The 19,368-nt window shown below is 40.0% G+C and overlaps 32 non-coding genes across 32 annotated transcripts; all 32 read left to right on the plus strand.

Moving 5' to 3' along the window:
• The first annotated feature begins 5,994 nt into the window (after positions 1–5,994).
• On the plus strand, positions 5,995–6,068 carry Trnai-aau (transfer RNA isoleucine (anticodon AAU)). The gene has a single exon. It is a non-coding gene; the product is annotated as a tRNA-Ile (tRNA).
• Positions 6,069–6,364: 296 nt separating this feature from the next.
• On the plus strand, positions 6,365–6,446 carry Trnap-cgg (transfer RNA proline (anticodon CGG)). Its single transcript has one exon. It is a non-coding gene; the product is annotated as a tRNA-Pro (tRNA).
• Positions 6,447–7,544: 1,098 nt separating this feature from the next.
• On the plus strand, positions 7,545–7,618 carry Trnai-aau (transfer RNA isoleucine (anticodon AAU)). Its single transcript has one exon. It is a non-coding gene; the product is annotated as a tRNA-Ile (tRNA).
• A 296-nt stretch (positions 7,619–7,914) lies between these two features.
• Trnap-cgg (transfer RNA proline (anticodon CGG)) lies at positions 7,915–7,996 on the plus strand. The gene has a single exon. It is a non-coding gene; the product is annotated as a tRNA-Pro (tRNA).
• A 324-nt stretch (positions 7,997–8,320) lies between these two features.
• Trnai-aau (transfer RNA isoleucine (anticodon AAU)) lies at positions 8,321–8,394 on the plus strand. The gene has a single exon. It is a non-coding gene; the product is annotated as a tRNA-Ile (tRNA).
• A 296-nt stretch (positions 8,395–8,690) lies between these two features.
• Positions 8,691–8,772, plus strand: Trnap-cgg (transfer RNA proline (anticodon CGG)). The gene has a single exon. It is a non-coding gene; the product is annotated as a tRNA-Pro (tRNA).
• Positions 8,773–9,098: 326 nt separating this feature from the next.
• On the plus strand, positions 9,099–9,172 carry Trnai-aau (transfer RNA isoleucine (anticodon AAU)). Its single transcript has one exon. It is a non-coding gene; the product is annotated as a tRNA-Ile (tRNA).
• A 294-nt stretch (positions 9,173–9,466) lies between these two features.
• Trnap-cgg (transfer RNA proline (anticodon CGG)) lies at positions 9,467–9,548 on the plus strand. Its single transcript has one exon. It is a non-coding gene; the product is annotated as a tRNA-Pro (tRNA).
• Positions 9,549–9,872: 324 nt separating this feature from the next.
• Positions 9,873–9,946, plus strand: Trnai-aau (transfer RNA isoleucine (anticodon AAU)). The gene has a single exon. It is a non-coding gene; the product is annotated as a tRNA-Ile (tRNA).
• Positions 9,947–10,242: 296 nt separating this feature from the next.
• Positions 10,243–10,324, plus strand: Trnap-cgg (transfer RNA proline (anticodon CGG)). Its single transcript has one exon. It is a non-coding gene; the product is annotated as a tRNA-Pro (tRNA).
• Positions 10,325–10,648: 324 nt separating this feature from the next.
• On the plus strand, positions 10,649–10,722 carry Trnai-aau (transfer RNA isoleucine (anticodon AAU)). Its single transcript has one exon. It is a non-coding gene; the product is annotated as a tRNA-Ile (tRNA).
• A 296-nt stretch (positions 10,723–11,018) lies between these two features.
• On the plus strand, positions 11,019–11,100 carry Trnap-cgg (transfer RNA proline (anticodon CGG)). The gene has a single exon. It is a non-coding gene; the product is annotated as a tRNA-Pro (tRNA).
• A 324-nt stretch (positions 11,101–11,424) lies between these two features.
• Trnai-aau (transfer RNA isoleucine (anticodon AAU)) lies at positions 11,425–11,498 on the plus strand. Its single transcript has one exon. It is a non-coding gene; the product is annotated as a tRNA-Ile (tRNA).
• A 296-nt stretch (positions 11,499–11,794) lies between these two features.
• Trnap-cgg (transfer RNA proline (anticodon CGG)) lies at positions 11,795–11,876 on the plus strand. The gene has a single exon. It is a non-coding gene; the product is annotated as a tRNA-Pro (tRNA).
• Positions 11,877–12,200: 324 nt separating this feature from the next.
• Trnai-aau (transfer RNA isoleucine (anticodon AAU)) lies at positions 12,201–12,274 on the plus strand. The gene has a single exon. It is a non-coding gene; the product is annotated as a tRNA-Ile (tRNA).
• A 296-nt stretch (positions 12,275–12,570) lies between these two features.
• On the plus strand, positions 12,571–12,652 carry Trnap-cgg (transfer RNA proline (anticodon CGG)). Its single transcript has one exon. It is a non-coding gene; the product is annotated as a tRNA-Pro (tRNA).
• A 324-nt stretch (positions 12,653–12,976) lies between these two features.
• On the plus strand, positions 12,977–13,050 carry Trnai-aau (transfer RNA isoleucine (anticodon AAU)). Its single transcript has one exon. It is a non-coding gene; the product is annotated as a tRNA-Ile (tRNA).
• Positions 13,051–13,346: 296 nt separating this feature from the next.
• Trnap-cgg (transfer RNA proline (anticodon CGG)) lies at positions 13,347–13,428 on the plus strand. The gene has a single exon. It is a non-coding gene; the product is annotated as a tRNA-Pro (tRNA).
• A 324-nt stretch (positions 13,429–13,752) lies between these two features.
• Positions 13,753–13,826, plus strand: Trnai-aau (transfer RNA isoleucine (anticodon AAU)). Its single transcript has one exon. It is a non-coding gene; the product is annotated as a tRNA-Ile (tRNA).
• Positions 13,827–14,122: 296 nt separating this feature from the next.
• Trnap-cgg (transfer RNA proline (anticodon CGG)) lies at positions 14,123–14,204 on the plus strand. Its single transcript has one exon. It is a non-coding gene; the product is annotated as a tRNA-Pro (tRNA).
• A 324-nt stretch (positions 14,205–14,528) lies between these two features.
• On the plus strand, positions 14,529–14,602 carry Trnai-aau (transfer RNA isoleucine (anticodon AAU)). The gene has a single exon. It is a non-coding gene; the product is annotated as a tRNA-Ile (tRNA).
• Positions 14,603–14,898: 296 nt separating this feature from the next.
• Trnap-cgg (transfer RNA proline (anticodon CGG)) lies at positions 14,899–14,980 on the plus strand. Its single transcript has one exon. It is a non-coding gene; the product is annotated as a tRNA-Pro (tRNA).
• Positions 14,981–15,304: 324 nt separating this feature from the next.
• Positions 15,305–15,378, plus strand: Trnai-aau (transfer RNA isoleucine (anticodon AAU)). The gene has a single exon. It is a non-coding gene; the product is annotated as a tRNA-Ile (tRNA).
• A 296-nt stretch (positions 15,379–15,674) lies between these two features.
• On the plus strand, positions 15,675–15,756 carry Trnap-cgg (transfer RNA proline (anticodon CGG)). Its single transcript has one exon. It is a non-coding gene; the product is annotated as a tRNA-Pro (tRNA).
• Positions 15,757–16,080: 324 nt separating this feature from the next.
• Trnai-aau (transfer RNA isoleucine (anticodon AAU)) lies at positions 16,081–16,154 on the plus strand. Its single transcript has one exon. It is a non-coding gene; the product is annotated as a tRNA-Ile (tRNA).
• Positions 16,155–16,454: 300 nt separating this feature from the next.
• Trnap-cgg (transfer RNA proline (anticodon CGG)) lies at positions 16,455–16,536 on the plus strand. The gene has a single exon. It is a non-coding gene; the product is annotated as a tRNA-Pro (tRNA).
• A 324-nt stretch (positions 16,537–16,860) lies between these two features.
• Positions 16,861–16,934, plus strand: Trnai-aau (transfer RNA isoleucine (anticodon AAU)). The gene has a single exon. It is a non-coding gene; the product is annotated as a tRNA-Ile (tRNA).
• Positions 16,935–17,230: 296 nt separating this feature from the next.
• On the plus strand, positions 17,231–17,312 carry Trnap-cgg (transfer RNA proline (anticodon CGG)). Its single transcript has one exon. It is a non-coding gene; the product is annotated as a tRNA-Pro (tRNA).
• Positions 17,313–17,636: 324 nt separating this feature from the next.
• On the plus strand, positions 17,637–17,710 carry Trnai-aau (transfer RNA isoleucine (anticodon AAU)). The gene has a single exon. It is a non-coding gene; the product is annotated as a tRNA-Ile (tRNA).
• A 700-nt stretch (positions 17,711–18,410) lies between these two features.
• Positions 18,411–18,484, plus strand: Trnai-aau (transfer RNA isoleucine (anticodon AAU)). The gene has a single exon. It is a non-coding gene; the product is annotated as a tRNA-Ile (tRNA).
• A 294-nt stretch (positions 18,485–18,778) lies between these two features.
• Trnap-cgg (transfer RNA proline (anticodon CGG)) lies at positions 18,779–18,860 on the plus strand. Its single transcript has one exon. It is a non-coding gene; the product is annotated as a tRNA-Pro (tRNA).
• A 324-nt stretch (positions 18,861–19,184) lies between these two features.
• On the plus strand, positions 19,185–19,258 carry Trnai-aau (transfer RNA isoleucine (anticodon AAU)). Its single transcript has one exon. It is a non-coding gene; the product is annotated as a tRNA-Ile (tRNA).
• Positions 19,259–19,368: the final 110 nt, after the last annotated feature.

Genomic DNA, 19,368 nt, shown 5'->3' on the forward strand with positions numbered 1-19,368 from the left:
CAATTGTATAAGTGATTTATATTTTCTGGCTCATCATTCTGATCGCATTTTGGGTTTATATCTTGTTTACATTTTATTAATCTGTCTTTTGTTGGTATAACGTTATGTATTTGTAAAAATATGTGTTCCTTTAGCTGCGGGGATAAAAATGGTTTTGTATGGCTTTAAAACTAGTTTTGAAGTCAGTATTTGGAAATTTTATAATAATTTTAGGAGTATTTTTTTCTTTAAAAATTTAACTATTATAAATTTCTTTGCTTGTAATTTCCTTTGTTAACTTTATCTTCTCTTTTAAAAGTTTTATAGATTCTATAGATTGCAATAAAAATGATGGAGTTATTTCAGAGTTTGGGCCTGGACTCACTGGGAAAATTTTTCTTAATCTTAGCCCAATCCAATACTTTAAAACTTTACCACTTTCACTACTTTTTGTTTCTGTCAGATTATTTAAAATGGTTTTTAAAAATAAGGATTTATACTTCACAATAGCACTGATGAGATTTAATCCCCCTTCTTGTTTAGGTACATAAAGCTCAGTTTTTGTTATTTTTTCCAGTTGATGTCGCCATATTAAATTGTGTCCCAATTGCTGAACTCGACCTCTATATTTTTCTGGTATAGGTAAAATTTTTGCTAAATGTGAAAATTTTGGAATAATAAAAGTGTTGAAAAAAATTACTTTTTGTTCAATCGTCAGTAATCTGTTAAAAGTGTTTTGAACGCTTTGTTCTATTTTGCTAATTATGCTAATGCAATTCTGGTCAATGGTTTTAAAAGTATTTTCATGCCAATGAATTCCGAGCATTTTTTAGATACTGCTTATTTTATCCAAGTGGCTGGCCATTGACATTCTTCCCTCCATCTTCCTAATCTAAACAGTTGTGATTTTTCTCTATGTACTTTTGAGTTAGTTGCATGTTCAAATTATTCAATACAGCGTTCGAGTTCTAGAATGTCTTGCGTATTTGCAATAAAAATTGAAACATCGTCTACAAAGGCGCTGATGTGATAATTTGATGGGGATATTGAAATAGGTTGGATTCGATTTTTATTAGTGTTAAAAAACGTTCAATAAAAATTATGTACAAGTACATCGCTAATGGGCACCCTTTTCTTACCCCTCTTTTTAAACAGATGTCTCTTCCAAAGGCCTTATTTATAAAAATTTTACTCTTTGCATTTTCATAGAAAATTTTGATATAATTGATAAATATTTTATCTAAACCCAATTTATCTAAGACTTCGTATGAAAACGTCCTTTCAACCATATCATAAGCTTTTTCGAAATCAAGACTTACTATTGCTATGCCTCTGGTTTTGTTTCCCCAATGAAATTCGTTCCCTCGTTTTTTCTGATATTCTTCTTCTGTTGAGAAATGTTCAATTACATTTCTATAAGCTATTAAGTTCTGGGTTATATCTCTATTTTGTATACCACCTGTTTGTTCCTCACTGATAATATTGGGTAAAATATTTTTTAGTCTGATGGTTAAAATTTTGGCTAGGATTTTGTAATCAGAACATAAAAGATTAATCGGTCTATAGTTCCCAAGTATCTTTCTGCTACCTCCCTTGTGTAAAAGGGTTATGATTCCGGTGGGCTGGGTTTTACTAAGATTTTGCGAGTTTAAAATAAATCTGTACATGTTTGTTATTTCCTGCTTTAAAAGTGGCCATATCTTTTTATAAAATTCAATGAGTAATCCATCGATACCCGGAGACTTTTTTTCCTGGAGTGTGTTAATTGCATTTAAAATTTCTTCTTCTGAAATTTCCTTTACAAGTTCTTGGTTTATTTCTTTACTTAAAACTGAATTGATATTTTCTAAAATTATTTCTCTTTGTTCTTGGCTGTGGGTTCTAAGTGTGTATAATTTTTCGTAAAATTCATGTATAACTTCATGAATATCTGAGGTAGATGCTCCGTTGCTTTCTAGTTCATCGATTGTTCTACCTTCCCCATTGACTTTCTTTTTAATTAAATTCACTACTGTGAATAGTTCGTTATTTATCGAGTAATTCAATTTTCCCCGGATTTGCTTTCTTTCTTCCTCTGCCTTATGAATACTTTTTAGTTTATGTTTAAAAAAATAGTATTCATCCGTGTTTTTCTTTCCTTTTTCTATTTCTTCCTTGGATTGATCCAGGCATTTGTTGTAAAATTTTTCCATTGCATTTCTTTCTCTGGATTTCATCTTGCAATAATTTTGAAATAGTTTTTTAAGATTTCCTTTAATTTCACACTCCCACCAATCTATTATAGAATTATATTCTTCCAATTTTTTTTTTTGCAGATAAGATAAAACTTTCTAATTCTTCTTCAAAATCTGGGTTATCAAGGACACTGGTATTGAATTTCCATAGTTTGTTTGTTTTTAGTAGCCTACAAACAGACCCCTCTAGTTCTAACAATACCGCTGCATGGTCGCTGAATGGGAAATTAATATTGGTGCAATTTTTAATACTGCCTGAGTGTTTTGCAGAGATATAAGTTGTATCTATCCGGGGTTTCCCATTCGGACTGATAAAAGTATATGAGTTGATATCTGGGCTAAGTTTTCTAAATACGTCAATATATTTTAATCTGTCAATTAAATTTTTTAGCTGGTGATTAATTTTCTTCTTTGTTCCTTCCCTATCTCCTGCATCTATTATACAGTTAAAATCTCCTAATATTATTGTATTGTCGTCATTTGCTTTTAAAGATTTTGGTAAGACGTGGAGAAAGAACAAGTGTCTGTTTGCTGCTGCTTCATTTTGTGTTGGGGCATAAATATTAACAATGGTCAAATTTTTAAATAGTGCTCTAATTAATCTTCCTGATTCTTCTTTTTTCAATTTTAATTATCTCTATTTTTTTTGTATATTATTATTGTTCCAGATCTTTGGTTTTCAACATTGTTATTACTTATTACTAGCTAATCCTTATGAAGTCCATTAAAATGGTTAATGTTTGTTTTTTGTAAGGATAATAAATCTAAGTTATACTGGTATAAGAATTTATTTAAAAATTCTTGTTTGCTTTTATCTTTAATCCCATTTATATTTAGCGTTGTAATTTTTACCATTTTAAATTAATCACGAATTAAAAAGCTTAATGTATTGGCGTAAAATTTGTACTTTGATTGCTTGGTTCTTTTTCTTCTATTTCAATCTGGAGGTATATCAGATTTATTTTTACTATTGCAAACTATGGGGTCTTCTTTTGAACTTTCCAAAAAAATTGGTTTTGTTTCCTTCATCAAATCCTTCTTCTCATTCCACTTTGTGGGTTTTTGCTTTTCAGAATTCTGTGTCAGGAAATATTTCAGTAATTCCATTTTCAGCCTGTGATAATTCTTTGTTTATAACTTCAGGCCAATCATTGTTCATCTCGTTCTCTGTTAGGGAGTTCGCCTTCTCCTCTTGTGATCGAGAGCTTATTGTCATATTGCCATTTTTCTGTTTTCCATGATGAATCCTTGCTGCATTAATATTAGGTTTTATTCTCTTCTTGCACCTTTTTAATTGGTCATCTTTTTTTACTTTATCTGAATCCGCTGATCCTTTCCTTTCTCTTTTCTTTTGACGCCGCTCTTCTTCTTCAACCTCTGATTCTGAAGTTTCACTTAAATCTTCTGTTTCTAGCTCTTCTTCGAAAGGTGTTTTAACAACAACTCTTTCAGCCTCATTTACAATTTCTTTCAGAGTGTCAATTGCCAATGTGATTGCAGGGCTGCTTCCCACTGCTTGACTATAGGATTTTCTCCCAGTCTCACAGTATCTTGCTTCGTGATTTTCCGAATCACATTTTGTGCAGGTTTTTATTTGCCCTAGGTAAGACACAGCAAATTTATTGCCCATAACTGTAATGAAAGAAGGGATGTTTTTCGTTACAACCATTTCAATTGTAAGCTTTTCTCTTTTAGTCTTAAGAAGATCTAACGCTGGCGTTTCATACTCAACTTTCTTAATTTTCCCATAAGGGTTCTAAAATTCTTTTGAAGAGACTTGAATCCATTTCGTCTGGGACGTATTTAATTTGAACTTTTTTTCCAAGGACTTCTTGGCATGAAAATTGGAATGATATGTATCTTCCCATTTTTCTCGAAAGGTATTCCTTGGGAGTGCCGTTTAAAGAAACTTTCAAATTGATTTTGGTACTTAAATTTTGCTACTACATTTTTGGTATGGTAATGGAGGTCTATGACAGTGAGCTGGTCATTAATAATGCCTAATTTCATAAACCACCTGTGTACTTCAATTTCTAGTGGGACAAAATCAACTTCTCTGAAACTGAAAAACAGCGTCTTTTCCTTTTTTATTTCCATTTTCGTTCTAATTTAAGAAGAGTGATATTGTGCAATTTTTCTGATTGAAAAGATAATTAAATGTGGAGATGACAATAGGGTTAAGGGTGAGTATTAATTAAAGAGTTAGTGGTATTTTAATGAAAAAGTTTGGAATATGTATAAGAGATGACAAAGAAATACAATTGTGTAAAGTGAATATTTGATTTTTTTGTTTTTATTTTTATAAGTGCAAAGAAGTGTGATCTAGTAAAGAAGAGAAGAAAACTTGACAAGATGAATTATAATACTATTTTCTCTATTTCTAGTAAAAATGGTATTAAAATGAAATGGAATTGTGAGAGAAAAAACTAAAGAAGGAAATTAATGGGTGCTAAACGTAAATGACAGATGATGAAAAGAGTCAAAATTAATACTATTTTCACTTAAAAAGTAAGAATAGTATTATTTTGGCAGAGAAATAAGTGTGGGAGACTGAAATTGAAGTGAAGAGAAGAAAAAAATTTATTGTAATTTTTGATTTTTGGGAGCTAGAAAGAGATTGGACTGGTAACCATCGCTGAAATACACCATCGGGAAATAGACAGCCTGTGCTCTGACTTTACCTTTAACAAGTTGAAGAAGTTTAAAGATGAAACACGGGAACACTGGTGGAAGCACGTTGTGAACTGTAGGAAGTGTATTTTGTGACTGACTGCCCCTTGCCCTCTCTTGCGAGACAGCCAACAGGCCTAGGGCGGGGCTTACATACAGAAAAATGTACAATGGTGACCCTCTGTCGAGGGCCACCCAATTCAAAAGCACTGAAACGGCTGGGCAGCCTCGTGCGGGGTCCAGACCGCGTCGTCTACTGTTGGAAACTCAATATATTCCCAACAATCGCCATCGATGGTTCAGTGGTTAGTTTTTGGAGGGGTTTCCGTTTTGGAACAAACTTTTATGTTCGGGAGTGCAATTAACAATACATAAAAATAAAGAAGAATATGCTAAAACAGGAATAGATGGTTCAGTGGTTAGTTTTTGGAGGGGTTTCCGTTTTGGAACAAACTTTTATGTTTGGGAGTGCAATTAAAAATACATAAAAATAAAGAAGAATTCAAAATATGGTAAAACAGGAATAGATGGTTCAGTGATTAGTTTTTGGAGGGGTTTCCGTTTTGGAACAAACTTTTCTGTTTGGAAGGGCAATTAAAAATACATAAAAATAAAGAAGAATTCAAAATATGTTCTAAAACAGGAATAGATTTTTAAAAGGGTTTCCTAATCTATTGGTAGGGTCCATCTACGTGGATAGGGGTTTTTCCTCGTATTCGGGGTTTGGTGCACCATAGTTGAAGTGGGCACCATTTCCATGGATCCCTGGATAGCTGCTAATCGGGCCTTGAATCTAAATGCACCCCAGGAACGTCCGTCGATTCCAAGTACCGAGCGGATGTCATCGTTCCTGGGATACCACGAGCCAAGGGACCCGACTACCAGGGGAATAAGCCTACCAAGCGAGGAATATTTTTCAAGCTTTCGTTGGTAGGCATTGTCCATTCTGGGCACGTCGTTGGTCAAATAGAAAACTGTAGAACCAAGCTTGCGCCTATAATGACTTCAAAGGGAACCAAACGTTTGGTGATGAAACAAACCAACTAGCCTTTTAATCGAAATGAAGATGCTGGCTCATTTGTTTTTAGTAAAACAATAGATTAAACACCACGGCCTGTTAGCTCAGTTGGTTAGAGCGCCGTGCTAATAACGCGGAGGTCATGAGTTCGATCCTCTTACGGGCCAGTAACAATACTATCAACGTCGTGATTTTTCGGACTGCAACGTTTAAAGCGCGTTTCAAAGCGGATGTTTTGCTGACGGTCAATGTTTCAAACTCGAAGTTTTGCATTGCTTGAACTACCGATCATTTTTATTCAACGGCAATGTTGTAGTAGATGTAGCCGAGTGGTTTCAACGTCAACGTTTAACGCCCGTTTCATTCCGGCGATTTTGCTGACATCAATGTTTCACATTCGAGAAATTTTTGCATTTGTTGACGCTTTCGTAAGCCATTCTTCAAATTTGTGACATGCGAAGCAGCAGATGTGGCCGAGTGGTTAAGGCGACTGACTCGGAATCAGTTTCCATTTGGGAGCGTTGGTTTGAATCCTACCATCTGCGAAGAACTTGCACAAGTAAAGTCGACAAGGTTATAAGATTGCGTTGGCGTTAGATTTCACCATCTTACGTTAACGTGTATGTGATCTGTGAATCGGTTGAGCATTGCGGAATGTGTTACGTGTTCCTCTGACAAGGAATTTGTAACCATTCTGGGCACGTCGTTGAAGTGAAATCCTGTGAGAAAACTGTAGAACCAAGCTTGCGCCTATAATGACTTCAAAGGGAAGCCGAAACGTTTGGTGATGAAACAAACCAACTAGCCTTTTAATCGAAATGAAGATGCTGGCTCATTTGTTTTTAGTAAAACAATAGATTAAACACCACGGCCTGTTAGCTCAGCTGGTTAGAGCGCCGTGCTAATAACGCGGAGGTCATGAGTTCGATCCTCTTACGGGCCATTAACAATACTATCAACGTCGTGATTTTTCGGACTGCAACGTTTAAAGCGCGTTTCAAAGCGGATGTTTTGCTGACGGTCAATGTTTCAAACTCGAAGTTTTGCATTGCTTGAACTACCGATCATTTTTATTCAACGGCAATGTTGTAGTAGATGTAGCCGAGTGGTTTCAACGTCAACGTTTAACGCCCGTTTCATTCCGGCGATTTTGCTGACATCAATGTTTCACATTCGAGATTTTTGCATTTGTTGACGCTTTCGTAAGCCATTCTTCAAATTTGTGACATGCGAAGCAGCAGATGTGGGCGAGTGGTTAAGGCGACTGACTCGGAATCAGTTTCCATTTGGGAGCGTTGGTTTGAATCCTACCATCTGCGATGAACTTGCACAAGTAAAGTCGACAAGGTTATAAGATTGCGTTGGCGTTAGATTTCACCATCTTACGTTAACGTGTATGTGATCTGTGAATCGGTTGAGCATTGCGGAATGTGTTACGTGTTCCTCTGACAAGGAATTTGTAACCATTCTGGGCACGTCGTTGAAGTGAAATCCTGTGAGAAAACTGTAGAACCAAGCTTGCGCCTATAATGACTTCAAAGGGAAGCCGAAACGTTTGGTGATGAAACAAACCAACTAGCCTTTTAATCGAAATGAAGATGCTGGCTCATTTGTTTTTAGTAAAACAATAGATTAAACACCACGGCCTGTTAGCTCAGCTGGTTAGAGCGCCGTGCTAATAACGCGGAGGTCATGAGTTCGATCCTCTTACGGGCCATTAACAATACTATCAACGTCGTGATTTTTCGGACTGCAACGTTTAAAGCGCGTTTCAAAGCGGATGTTTTGCTGACGGTCAATGTTTCAAACTCGAAGTTTTGCATTGCTTGAACTACCGATCATTTTTATTCAACGGCAATGTTGTAGTAGATGTAGCCGAGTGGTTTCAACGTCAACGTTTAACGCCCGTTTCATTCCGGCGATTTTGCTGACATCAATGTTTCACATTCGAGAAATTTTTGCATTTGTTGACGCTTTCGTAAGCCATTCTTCAAATTTGTGACATGCGAAGCAGCAGATGTGGCCGAGTGGTTAAGGCGACTGACTCGGAATCAGTTTCCATTTGGGAGCGTTGGTTTGAATCCTACCATCTGCGAAGAACTTGCACAAGTAAAGTCGACAAGGTTATAAGATTGCGTTGGCGTTAGATTTCACCATCTTACGTTAACGTGTATGTGATCTGTGAATCGGTTGAGCATTGCGGAATGTGTTACGTGTTCCTCTGACAAGGAATTTGTAACCATTCTGGGCACGTCGTTGAAGTGAAATCCTGTGAGAAAACTGTAGAACCAAGCTTGCGCCTATAATGACTTCAAAGGGAAGCCGAAACGTTTGGTGATGAAACAAACCAACTAGCCTTTTAATCGAAATGAAGATGCTGGCTCATTTGTTTTTAGTAAAACAATAGATTAAACACCACGGCCTGTTAGCTCAGCTGGTTAGAGCGCCGTGCTAATAACGCGGAGGTCATGAGTTCGATCCTCTTACGGGCCATTAACAATACTATCAACGTCGTGATTTTTCGGACTGCAACGTTTAAAGCGCGTTTCAAAGCGGATGTTTTGCTGACGGTCAATGTTTCAAACTCGAAGTTTTGCATTGCTTGAACTACCGATCATTTTTATTCAACGGCAATGTTGTAGTAGATGTAGCCGAGTGGTTTCAACGTCAACGTTTAACGCCCGTTTCATTCCGGCGATTTTGCTGACATCAATGTTTCACATTCGAGAAATTTTTGCATTTGTTGACGCTTTCGTAAGCCATTCTTCAAATTTGTGACATGCGAAGCAGCAGATGTGGCCGAGTGGTTAAGGCGACTGACTCGGAATCAGTTTCCATTTGGGAGCGTTGGTTTGAATCCTACCATCTGCGAAGAACTTGCACAAGTAAAGTCGACAAGGTTATAAGATTGCGTTGGCGTTAGATTTCACCATCTTACGTTAACGTGTATGTGATCTGTGAATCGGTTGAGCATTGCGGAATGTGTTACGTGTTCCTCTGACAAGGAATTTGTAACCATTCTGGGCACGTCGTTGAAGTGAAATCCTGTGAGAGAAAACTGTAGAACCAAGCTTGCGCCTATAATGACTTCAAAGGGAAGCCGAAACGTTTGGTGATGAAACAAACCAACTAGCCTTTTAATCGAAATGAAGATGCTGGCTCATTTGTTTTTAGTAAAACAATAGATTAAACACCACGGCCTGTTAGCTCAGTTGGTTAGAGCGCCGTGCTAATAACGCGGAGGTCATGAGTTCGATCCTCTTACGGGCCAGTAACAATACTATCAACGTCGTGATTTTTCGGACTGCAACGTTTAAAGCGCGTTTCAAAGCGGATGTTTTGCTGACGGTCAATGTTTCAAACTCGAAGTTTTGCATTGCTTGAACTACCGATCATTTTTATTCAACGGCAATGTTGTAGTAGATGTAGCCGAGTGGTTTCAACGTCAACGTTTAACGCCCGTTTCATTCCGGCGATTTTGCTGACATCAATGTTTCACATTCGAGATTTTTGCATTTGTTGACGCTTTCGTAAGCCATTCTTCAAATTTGTGACATGCGAAGCAGCAGATGTGGCCGAGTGGTTAAGGCGACTGACTCGGAATCAGTTTCCATTTGGGAGCGTTGGTTTGAATCCTACCATCTGCGAAGAACTTGCACAAGTAAAGTCGACAAGGTTATAAGATTGCGTTGGCGTTAGATTTCACCATCTTACGTTAACGTGTATGTGATCTGTGAATCGGTTGAGCATTGCGGAATGTGTTACGTGTTCCTCTGACAAGGAATTTGTAACCATTCTGGGCACGTCGTTGAAGTGAAATCCTGTGAGAAAACTGTAGAACCAAGCTTGCGCCTATAATGACTTCAAAGGGAAGCCGAAACGTTTGGTGATGAAACAAACCAACTAGCCTTTTAATCGAAATGAAGATGCTGGCTCATTTGTTTTTAGTAAAACAATAGATTAAACACCACGGCCTGTTAGCTCAGCTGGTTAGAGCGCCGTGCTAATAACGCGGAGGTCATGAGTTCGATCCTCTTACGGGCCAGTAACAATACTATCAACGTCGTGATTTTTCGGACTGCAACGTTTAAAGCGCGTTTCAAAGCGGATGTTTTGCTGACGGTCAATGTTTCAAACTCGAAGTTTTGCATTGCTTGAACTACCGATCATTTTTATTCAACGGCAATGTTGTAGTAGATGTAGCCGAGTGGTTTCAACGTCAACGTTTAACGCCCGTTTCATTCCGGCGATTTTGCTGACATCAATGTTTCACATTCGAGAAATTTTTGCATTTGTTGACGCTTTCGTAAGCCATTCTTCAAATTTGTGACATGCGAAGCAGCAGATGTGGCCGAGTGGTTAAGGCGACTGACTCGGAATCAGTTTCCATTTGGGAGCGTTGGTTTGAATCCTACCATCTGCGAAGAACTTGCACAAGTAAAGTCGACAAGGTTATAAGATTGCGTTGGCGTTAGATTTCACCATCTTACGTTAACGTGTATGTGATCTGTGAATCGGTTGAGCATTGCGGAATGTGTTACGTGTTCCTCTGACTAGGAATTTGTAACCATTCTGGGCACGTCGTTGAAGTGAAATCCTGTGAGAAAACTGTAGAACCAAGCTTGCGCCTATAATGACTTCAAAGGGAAGCCGAAACGTTTGGTGATGAAACAAACCAACTAGCCTTTTAATCGAAATGAAGATGCTGGCTCATTTGTTTTTAGTAAAACAATAGATTAAACACCACGGCCTGTTAGCTCAGCTGGTTAGAGCGCCGTGCTAATAACGCGGAGGTCATGAGTTCGATCCTCTTACGGGCCAGTAACAATACTATCAACGTCGTGATTTTTCGGACTGCAACGTTTAAAGCGCGTTTCAAAGCGGATGTTTTGCTGACGGTCAATGTTTCAAACTCGAAGTTTTGCATTGCTTGAACTACCGATCATTTTTATTCAACGGCAATGTTGTAGTAGATGTAGCCGAGTGGTTTCAACGTCAACGTTTAACGCCCGTTTCATTCCGGCGATTTTGCTGACATCAATGTTTCACATTCGATAAATTTTTGCATTTGTTGACGCTTTCGTAAGCCATTCTTCAAATTTGTGACATGCGAAGCAGCAGATGTGGCCGAGTGGTTAAGGCGACTGACTCGGAATCAGTTTCCATTTGGGAGCGTTGGTTTGAATCCTACCATCTGCGAAGAACTTGCACAAGTAAAGTCGACAAGGTTATAAGATTGCGTTGGCGTTAGATTTCACCATCTTACGTTAACGTGTATGTGATCTGTGAATCGGTTGAGCATTGCGGAATGTGTTACGTGTTCCTCTGACAAGGAATTTGTAACCATTCTGGGCACGTCGTTGAAGTGAAATCCTGTGAGAAAACTGTAGAACCAAGCTTGCGCCTATAATGACTTCAAAGGGAAGCCGAAACGTTTGGTGATGAAACAAACCAACTAGCCTTTTAATCGAAATGAAGATGCTGGCTCATTTGTTTTTAGTAAAACAATAGATTAAACACCACGGCCTGTTAGCTCAGCTGGTTAGAGCGCCGTGCTAATAACGCGGAGGTCATGAGTTCGATCCTCTTACGGGCCAGTAACAATACTATCAACGTCGTGATTTTTCGGACTGCAACGTTTAAAGCGCGTTTCAAAGCGGATGTTTTGCTGACGGTCAATGTTTCAAACTCGAAGTTTTGCATTGCTTGAACTACCGATCATTTTTATTCAACGGCAATGTTGTAGTAGATGTAGCCGAGTGGTTTCAACGTCAACGTTTAACGCCCGTTTCATTCCGGCGATTTTGCTGACATCAATGTTTCACATTCGAGAAATTTTTGCATTTGTTGACGCTTTCGTAAGCCATTCTTCAAATTTGTGACATGCGAAGCAGCAGATGTGGCCGAGTGGTTAAGGCGACTGACTCGGAATCAGTTTCCATTTGGGAGCGTTGGTTTGAATCCTACCATCTGCGAAGAACTTGCACAAGTAAAGTCGACAAGGTTATAAGATTGCGTTGGCGTTAGATTTCACCATCTTACGTTAACGTGTATGTGATCTGTGAATCGGTTGAGCATTGCGGAATGTGTTACGTGTTCCTCTGACAAGGAATTTGTAACCATTCTGGGCACGTCGTTGAAGTGAAATCCTGTGAGAAAACTGTAGAACCAAGCTTGCGCCTATAATGACTTCAAAGGGAAGCCGAAACGTTTGGTGATGAAACAAACCAACTAGCCTTTTAATCGAAATGAAGATGCTGGCTCATTTGTTTTTAGTAAAACAATAGATTAAACACCACGGCCTGTTAGCTCAGTTGGTTAGAGCGCCGTGCTAATAACGCGGAGGTCATGAGTTCGATCCTCTTACGGGCCAGTAACAATACTATCAACGTCGTGATTTTTCGGACTGCAACGTTTAAAGCGCGTTTCAAAGCGGATGTTTTGCTGACGGTCAATGTTTCAAACTCGAAGTTTTGCATTGCTTGAACTACCGATCATTTTTATTCAACGGCAATGTTGTAGTAGATGTAGCCGAGTGGTTTCAACGTCAACGTTTAACGCCCGTTTCATTCCGGCGATTTTGCTGACATCAATGTTTCACATTCGAGAAATTTTTGCATTTGTTGACGCTTTCGTAAGCCATTCTTCAAATTTGTGACATGCGAAGCAGCAGATGTGGCCGAGTGGTTAAGGCGACTGACTCGGAATCAGTTTCCATTTGGGAGCGTTGGTTTGAATCCTACCATCTGCGAAGAACTTGCACAAGTAAAGTCGACAAGGTTATAAGATTGCGTTGGCGTTAGATTTCACCATCTTACGTTAACGTGTATGTGATCTGTGAATCGGTTGAGCATTGCGGAATGTGTTACGTGTTCCTCTGACAAGGAATTTGTAACCATTCTGGGCACGTCGTTGAAGTGAAATCCTGTGAGAAAACTGTAGAACCAAGCTTGCGCCTATAATGACTTCAAAGGGAAGCCGAAACGTTTGGTGATGAAACAAACCAACTAGCCTTTTAATCGAAATGAAGATGCTGGCTCATTTGTTTTTAGTAAAACAATAGATTAAACACCACGGCCTGTTAGCTCAGTTGGTTAGAGCGCCGTGCTAATAACGCGGAGGTCATGAGTTCGATCCTCTTACGGGCCAGTAACAATACTATCAACGTCGTGATTTTTCGGACTGCAACGTTTAAAGCGCGTTTCAAAGCGGATGTTTTGCTGACGGTCAATGTTTCAAACTCGAAGTTTTGCATTGCTTGAACTACCGATCATTTTTATTCAACGGCAATGTTGTAGTAGATGTAGCCGAGTGGTTTCAACGTCAACGTTTAACGCCCGTTTCATTCCGGCGATTTTGCTGACATCAATGTTTCACATTCGAGAAATTTTTGCATTTGTTGACGCTTTCGTAAGCCATTCTTCAAATTTGTGACATGCGAAGCAGCAGATGTGGCCGAGTGGTTAAGGCGACTGACTCGGAATCAGTTTCCATTTGGGAGCGTTGGTTTGAATCCTACCATCTGCGAAGAACTTGCACAAGTAAAGTCGACAAGGTTATAAGATTGCGTTGGCGTTAGATTTCACCATCTTACGTTAACGTGTATGTGATCTGTGAATCGGTTGAGCATTGCGGAATGTGTTACGTGTTCCTCTGACAAGGAATTTGTAACCATTCTGGGCACGTCGTTGAAGTGAAATCCTGTGAGAAAACTGTAGAACCAAGCTTGCGCCTATAATGACTTCAAAGGGAAGCCGAAACGTTTGGTGATGAAACAAACCAACTAGCCTTTTAATCGAAATGAAGATGCTGGCTCATTTGTTTTTAGTAAAACAATAGATTAAACACCACGGCCTGTTAGCTCAGTTGGTTAGAGCGCCGTGCTAATAACGCGGAGGTCATGAGTTCGATCCTCTTACGGGCCAGTAACAATACTATCAACGTCGTGATTTTTCGGACTGCAACGTTTAAAGCGCGTTTCAAAGCGGATGTTTTGCTGACGGTCAATGTTTCAAACTCGAAGTTTTGCATTGCTTGAACTACCGATCATTTTTATTCAACGGCAATGTTGTAGTAGATGTAGCCGAGTGGTTTCAACGTCAACGTTTAACGCCCGTTTCATTCCGGCGATTTTGCTGACATCAATGTTTCACATTCGAGAAATTTTTGCATTTGTTGACGCTTTCGTAAGCCATTCTTCAAATTTGTGACATGCGAAGCAGCAGATGTGGCCGAGTGGTTAAGGCGACTGACTCGGAATCAGTTTCCATTTGGGAGCGTTGGTTTGAATCCTACCATCTGCGAAGAACTTGCACAAGTAAAGTCGACAAGGTTATAAGATTGCGTTGGCGTTAGATTTCACCATCTTACGTTAACGTGTATGTGATCTGTGAATCGGTTGAGCATTGCGGAATGTGTTACGTGTTCCTCTGACAAGGAATTTGTAACCATTCTGGGCACGTCGTTGAAGTGAAATCCTGTGAGAAAACTGTAGAACCAAGCTTGCGCCTATAATGACTTCAAAGGGAAGCCGAAACGTTTGGTGATGAAACAAACCAACTAGCCTTTTAATCGAAATGAAGATGCTGGCTCATTTGTTTTTAGTAAAACAATAGATTAAACACCACGGCCTGTTAGCTCAGCTGGTTAGAGCGCCGTGCTAATAACGCGGAGGTCATGAGTTCGATCCTCTTACGGGCCAGTAACAATACTATCAACGTCGTGATTTTTCGGACTGCAACGTTTAAAGCGCGTTTCAAAGCGGATGTTTTGCTGACGGTCAATGTTTCAAACTCGAAGTTTTGCATTGCTTGAACTACCGATCATTTTTATTCAACGGCAATGTTGTAGTAGATGTAGCCGAGTGGTTTCAACGTCAACGTTTAACGCCCGTTTCATTCCGGCGATTTTGCTGACATCAATGTTTCACATTCGAGAAATTTTTGCATTTGTTGACGCTTTCGTAAGCCATTCTTCAAATTTGTGACATGCGAAGCAGCAGATGTGGCCGAGTGGTTAAGGCGACTGACTCGGAATCAGTTTCCATTTGGGAGCGTTGGTTTGAATCCTACCATCTGCGAAGAACTTGCACAAGTAAAGTCGACAAGGTTATAAGATTGCGTTGGCGTTAGATTTCACCATCTTACGTTAACGTGTATGTGATCTGTGAATCGGTTGAGCATTGCGGAATGTGTTACGTGTTCCTCTGACAAGGAATTTGTAACCATTCTGGGCACGTCGTTGAAGTGAAATCCTGTGAGAAAACTGTAGAACCAAGCTTGCGCCTATAATGACTTCAAAGGGAAGCCGAAACGTTTGGTGATGAAACAAACCAACTAGCCTTTTAATCGAAATGAAGATGCTGGCTCATTTGTTTTTAGTAAAACAATAGATTAAACACCACGGCCTGTTAGCTCAGTTGGTTAGAGCGCCGTGCTAATAACGCGGAGGTCATGAGTTCGATCCTCTTACGGGCCAGTAACAATACTATCAACGTCGTGATTTTTCGGACTGCAACGTTTAAAGCGCGTTTCAAAGCGGATGTTTTGCTGACGGTCAATGTTTCAAACTCGAAGTTTTGCATTGCTTGAACTACCGATCATTTTTATTCAACGGCAATGTTGTAGTAGATGTAGCCGAGTGGTTTCAACGTCAACGTTTAACGCCCGTTTCATTCCGGCGATTTTGCTGACATCAATGTTTCACATTCGAGAAATTTTTGCATTTGTTGACGCTTTCGTAAGCCATTCTTCAAATTTGTGACATGCGAAGCAGCAGATGTGGCCGAGTGGTTAAGGCGACTGACTCGGAATCAGTTTCCATTTGGGAGCGTTGGTTTGAATCCTACCATCTGCGAAGAACTTGCACAAGTAAAGTCGACAAGGTTATAAGATTGCGTTGGCGTTAGATTTCACCATCTTACGTTAACGTGTATGTGATCTGTGAATCGGTTGAGCATTGCGGAATGTGTTACGTGTTCCTCTGACAAGGAATTTGTAACCATTCTGGGCACGTCGTTGAAGTGAAATCCTGTGAGAAAACTGTAGAACCAAGCTTGCGCCTATAATGACTTCAAAGGGAAGCCGAAACGTTTGGTGATGAAACAAACCAACTAGCCTTTTAATCGAAATGAAGATGCTGGCTCATTTGTTTTTAGTAAAACAATAGATTAAACACCACGGCCTGTTAGCTCAGTTGGTTAGAGCGCCGTGCTAATAACGCGGAGGTCATGAGTTCGATCCTCTTACGGGCCAGTAACAATACTATCAACGTCGTGATTTTTCGGACTGCAACGTTTAAAGCGCGTTTCAAAGCGGATGTTTTGCTGACGGTCAATGTTTCAAACTCGAAGTTTTGCATTGCTTGAACTACCGATCATTTTTATTCAACGGCAATGTTGTAGTAGATGTAGCCGAGTGGTTTCAACGTCAACGTTTAACGCCCGTTTCATTCCGGCGATTTTGCTGACATCAATGTTTCACATTCGAGAAATTTTTGCATTTGTTGACGCTTTCGTAAGCCATTCTTCAAATTTGTGACATACATGCGAAGCAGCAGATGTGGCCGAGTGGTTAAGGCGACTGACTCGGAATCAGTTTCCATTTGGGAGCGTTGGTTTGAATCCTACCATCTGCGAAGAACTTGCACAAGTAAAGTCGACAAGGTTATAAGATTGCGTTGGCGTTAGATTTCACCATCTTACGTTAACGTGTATGTGATCTGTGAATCGGTTGAGCATTGCGGAATGTGTTACGTGTTCCTCTGACAAGGAATTTGTAACCATTCTGGGCACGTCGTTGAAGTGAAATCCTGTGAGAAAACTGTAGAACCAAGCTTGCGCCTATAATGACTTCAAAGGGAAGCCGAAACGTTTGGTGATGAAACAAACCAACTAGCCTTTTAATCGAAATGAAGATGCTGGCTCATTTGTTTTTAGTAAAACAATAGATTAAACACCACGGCCTGTTAGCTCAGCTGGTTAGAGCGCCGTGCTAATAACGCGGAGGTCATGAGTTCGATCCTCTTACGGGCCATTAACAATACTATCAACGTCGTGATTTTTCGGACTGCAACGTTTAAAGCGCGTTTCAAAGCGGATGTTTTGCTGACGGTCAATGTTTCAAACTCGAAGTTTTGCATTGCTTGAACTACCGATCATTTTTATTCAACGGCAATGTTGTAGTAGATGTAGCCGAGTGGTTTCAACGTCAACGTTTAACGCCCGTTTCATTCCGGCGATTTTGCTGACATCAATGTTTCACATTCGAGAAATTTTTGCATTTGTTGACGCTTTCGTAAGCCATTCTTCAAATTTGTGACATGCGAAGCAGCAGATGTGGCCGAGTGGTTAAGGCGACTGACTCGGAATCAGTTTCCATTTGGGAGCGTTGGTTTGAATCCTACCATCTGCGAAGAACTTGCACAAGTAAAGTCGACAAGGTTATAAGATTGCGTTGGCGTTAGATTTCACCATCTTACGTTAACGTGTATGTGATCTGTGAATCGGTTGAGCATTGCGGAATGTGTTACGTGTTCCTCTGACAAGGAATTTGTAACCATTCTGGGCACGTCGTTGAAGTGAAATCCTGTGAGAAAACTGTAGAACCAAGCTTGCGCCTATAATGACTTCAAAGGGAAGCCGAAACGTTTGGTGATGAAACAAACCAACTAGCCTTTTAATCGAAATGAAGATGCTGGCTCATTTGTTTTTAGTAAAACAATAGATTAAACACCACGGCCTGTTAGCTCAGTTGGTTAGAGCGCCGTGCTAATAACGCGGAGGTCATGAGTTCGATCCTCTTACGGGCCAGTAACAATACTATCAACGTCGTGATTTTTCGGACTGCAACGTTTAAAGCGCGTTTCAAAGCGGATGTTTTGCTGACGGTCAATGTTTCAAACTCGAAGTTTTGCATTGCTTGAACTACCGATCATTTTTATTCAACGGCAATGTTGTAGTAGATGTAGCCGAGTGGTTTCAACGTCAACGTTTAACGCCCGTTTCATTCCGGCGATTTTGCTGACATCAATGTTTCACATTCGAGATTTTTGCATTTGTTGACGCTTTCGTAAGCCATTCTTCAAATTTGTGACATGCGAAGCAGCAGATGTGGGCGAGTGGTTAAGGCGACTGACTCGGAATCAGTTTCCATTTGGGAGCGTTGGTTTGAATCCTACCATCTGCGATGAACTTGCACAAGTAAAGTCGACAAGGTTATAAGATTGCGTTGGCGTTAGATTTCACCATCTTACGTTAACGTGTATGTGATCTGTGAATCGGTTGAGCATTGCGGAATGTGTTACGTGTTCCTCTGACAAGGAATTTGTAACCATTCTGGGCACGTCGTTGAAGTGAAATCCTGTGAGAAAACTGTAGAACCAAGCTTGCGCCTATAATGACTTCAAAGGGAAGCCGAAACGTTTGGTGATGAAACAAACCAACTAGCCTTTTAATCGAAATGAAGATGCTGGCTCATTTGTTTTTAGTAAAACAATAGATTAAACACCACGGCCTGTTAGCTCAGCTGGTTAGAGCGCCGTGCTAATAACGCGGAGGTCATGAGTTCGATCCTCTTACGGGCCATTAACAATACTATCAACGTCGTGATTTTTCGGACTGCAACGTTTAAAGCGCGTTTCAAAGCGGATGTTTTGCTGACGGTCAATGTTTCAAACTCGAAGTTTTGCATTGCTTGAACTACCGATCATTTTTATTCAACGGCAATGTTGTAGTAGATGTAGCCGAGTGGTTTCAACGTCAACGTTTAACGCCCGTTTCATTCCGGCGATTTTGCTGACATCAATGTTTCACATTCGAGATTTTTGCATTTGTTGACGCTTTCGTAAGCCATTCTTCAAATTTGTGACATGCGAAGCAGCAGATGTGGCCGAGTGGTTAAGGCGACTGACTCGGAATCAGTTTCCATTTGGGAGCGTTGGTTTGAATCCTACCATCTGCGAAGAACTTGCACAAGTAAAGTCGACAAGGTTATAAGATTGCGTTGGCGTTAGATTTCACCATCTTACGTTAACGTGTATGTGATCTGTGAATCGGTTGAGCATTGCGGAATGTGTTACGTGTTCCTCTGACAAGGAATTTGTAACCATTCTGGGCACGTCGTTGAAGTGAAATCCTGTGAGAAAACTGTAGAACCAAGCTTGCGCCTATAATGACTTCAAAGGGAAGCCGAAACGTTTGGTGATGAAACAAACCAACTAGCCTTTTAATCGAAATGAAGATGCTGGCTCATTTGTTTTTAGTAAAACAATAGATTTGATGCAACGGCCTGTTAGCTCAGCTGGTTAGAGCGCCGTGCTAATAACGCGGAGGTCATGAGTTCGATCCTCTTACGGGCCATTATTTATACTATCAACGTCGTGATTTTTCGGACTGCAACGTTTAAAGCGCGTTTCAAAGCGGATGTTTTGCTGACGGTCAATGTTTCAAACTCGAAGTTTTGCATTGCT

The sequence above is a fragment of the Daphnia carinata genome, chromosome 7 (genome assembly GCF_022539665.2).
Source record: "Daphnia carinata strain CSIRO-1 chromosome 7, CSIRO_AGI_Dcar_HiC_V3, whole genome shotgun sequence".
Classification (NCBI taxonomy): domain Eukaryota; kingdom Metazoa; phylum Arthropoda; class Branchiopoda; order Diplostraca; family Daphniidae; genus Daphnia; species Daphnia carinata.